Raw genomic sequence first — 3,094 nt, 5'->3', positions numbered from 1 at the left:
TTCTGCTGTGAGTCTAGATTATAGAATGGGATGAAAAACTGATAGTGAATTGTAACGTTCAGGGCCACCTAATGACGATGGATCACTCAAATTGCGTCCCGATTCAATACATCGTCCTCCAGCAGACTTGTCTCCATGGGTCTATTGCTGCCTCGGGCATCTTATGGCAAGCCTGCTGTGACTCAAAGATTTTCGAATCGGACGAAAAACTGATAGTGAATTGTAACGTTCACGGCCTCCTAATGACGATGGAACACTCAAATTGCGTCCCGATTCAATACATCGTCCTCCAGCAGACTTGTCTCCATGGGTCTATTGCTGCCTCGGGCACCTTATGTCAGGCCTGCTGTGAGTCTAGATTATCGAATGGGACGAAAAACTGATAGTGAATTGTAACGTTCAGGGCCACCTAATGACGATGGATCACTCAAATTGCGTTCTGATTCAATACATCGTCCTCCAGCAGACTTGACTTCATGGGTCGATTGCTGCTTCGGGCACCTTATGGCAGTTCTGCTGTGAGTCAAAGATTTTCGAATCGGACGAAAAACTGATAGTGAATTGTAACTTTCAGGGCCACCTAATGACGATGGATCGCTCAAATTGCGTCCCGATTCAATACATCGTCCTCCAGCAGACTTGTCTCCATGGGTCGATTGCTGCCTCGGGCACCTTATGGCCGTTCTGCTGTGAGTCAAAGATTTTCGAATCGGACGAAAAACTGATAGTGATTTGTAACATTCAGGGCCACCTAATGACGATGGACCACACAAATTGCGTCCCGATTCAGTGCATCGTCCACTAGCCGACTTGACTCCATGGGACTATTGCTGCCTCGGGCACCTTATGGCCGTTCTGCTGTGAGTCTAGATTATAGAATGGGATAAAAAACTGATAGTGAATTGTAACGTTCAGGGCCACCTAATGACGATGGATCACTGAAATTGCGTCCCGATTCAGTGCATCGTCCACTAGCCGACTTGTCTCCATGGGTCTATTGCTGCATCGGGCACCTTATGGCCGTTCAGCTGTGAGTCAAAGATTTTCGAATCGGACGAAAAACTGATAGTGAATTGTAACGTTCAGGGCCACCTAATGACGATGGATCACTCAAATTGCGTCCCGATTCAATACATCGTCCCCAGCCGACTTGTCTCCATGGGACTATTGCTGCCTCGGGCACCTTATGGCCGTTCTGCTGTGAGTCTAGATTATCGAATAGGACGAAAAACTCATAGTGAATTGTAACGTTCAGGGCCACCTAATGACGATGGATCACTCAAATTGCGTCCTGATTCAATACATCGTCTTCCAGCAGACTTGACTTCATGGGTCTATTGCTGCCTCGGGCACCTTATGGCCGTTCTGCTGTGAGTCAAAGATTTTCGAATCGGACGAAAAACTGATAGTGAATTGTAACTTTCAGGGCCACCTAATGACGATGGATCACTCAAATTGCGTCCCGATTCAATACATCGTCCTCCAGCAGACTTGTCTCCATGGGTCGATTGCTGCTTCGGGCACCTTATGGCCGTTCTGCTGTGAGTCAAAGATTTTCGAATCGGACGAAAAACTGATAGTGAATTGTAACTTTCAGGGCCACCTAATGACGATGGATCACTCAAATTGCGTCCCGATTCAATACATCGTCCTCCAGCAGACTTGTCTCCATGGGTCGATTGCTGCCTCGGGCACCTTATGGCCGTTCTGCTGTGAGTCAAAGATTTTCGAATCGGACGAAAAACTGATAGTGATTTGTAACATTCAGGGCCACCTAATGACGATGGACCACACAAATTGCGTCCCGATTCAGTGCATCGTCCACTAGCCGACTTGACTCCATGGGACTATTGCTGCCTCGGGCACCTTATGGCCGTTCTGCTGTGAGTCTAGATTATAGAATGGGATAAAAAACTGATAGTGAATTGTAACGTTCAGGGCCACCTAATGACGATGGATCACTGAAATTGCGTCCCGATTCAGTGCATCGTCCACTAGCCGACTTGTCTCCATGGGTCTATTGCTGCCTCGGGCACCTTATGTCAGGCCTGCTGTGACTCAAAGATTTTCGAATCGGACGAAAAACTGATAGTGAATTGTAACGTTCAGGGCCTCCTAATGACGATGGAACACTCAAATTGCGTCCCGATTCAATACATCGTCCTCCAGCAGACTTGTCTCCATGGGTCTATTGCTGCCTCGGGCACCTTATGGCCGTTCAGCTGTGAGTCAAAGATTTTCGAATCGGACGAAAAACTGATAGTGAATTGTAACATTCAGGGCCACCTAATGACAATGGACCACGCAAATTGCGTCCCGATTAAATACATCGTCCTCCAGCCGAGTTGACTCCATGGGTCTATTGCTGCCTCGGGCACTTTATGGCCGTTCTGCTGTGAGTCTAGATTATCGAATGGGACGAAAAACTGATAGTGAATTGTAACGTTCAGGGCCACCTAATGAATATGGATCACTCAAATTGCGTCCCGCTTCAATACATCGTCCCCAGCCGACTTGTCTCCATGGGACTATTGCTGCCTCGGGCACCTTATGGCCGTTCTGCTGTGAATCTAGATTATCGAATGGGACGAAAAACTCATAGTGAATTGTAACGTTCAGGGCCACCTAATGACGATGGATCACTCAAATTGCGTCCTGATTCAATACATCGTCTTCCAGCAGACTTGACTTCATGGGTCTATTGCTGCCTCGGGCACCTTATGGCCGTTCTGCTGTGAGTCAAAGATTTTCGAATCGGACGAAAAACTGATAGTGAATTGTAACTTTCAGGGCCACCTAATGACGATGGATCACTCAAATTGCGTCCCGATTCAATACATCGTCCTCCAGCAGACTTGTCTCCATGGGTCGATTGCTGCTTCGGGCACCTTATGGCCGTTCTGCTGTGAGTCAAAGATTTTCGAATCGGACGAAAAACTGATAGTGAATTGTAACTTTCAGGGCCACCTAAAGACGATGGATCACTCAAATTGCGTCCCGATTCAATACATCGTCCTCCAGCAGACTTGTCTCCATGGGTCGATTGCTGCCTCGGGCACCTTATGGCCGTTCTGCTGTGAGTCAAAGATTTTCG

The sequence above is a fragment of the Schistocerca cancellata genome, chromosome 9, assembly GCF_023864275.1.
Source record: "Schistocerca cancellata isolate TAMUIC-IGC-003103 chromosome 9, iqSchCanc2.1, whole genome shotgun sequence".
Classification (NCBI taxonomy): Eukaryota; Metazoa; Arthropoda; class Insecta; order Orthoptera; family Acrididae; genus Schistocerca; species Schistocerca cancellata.
This window is presented reverse-complemented; position numbering follows the sequence as displayed.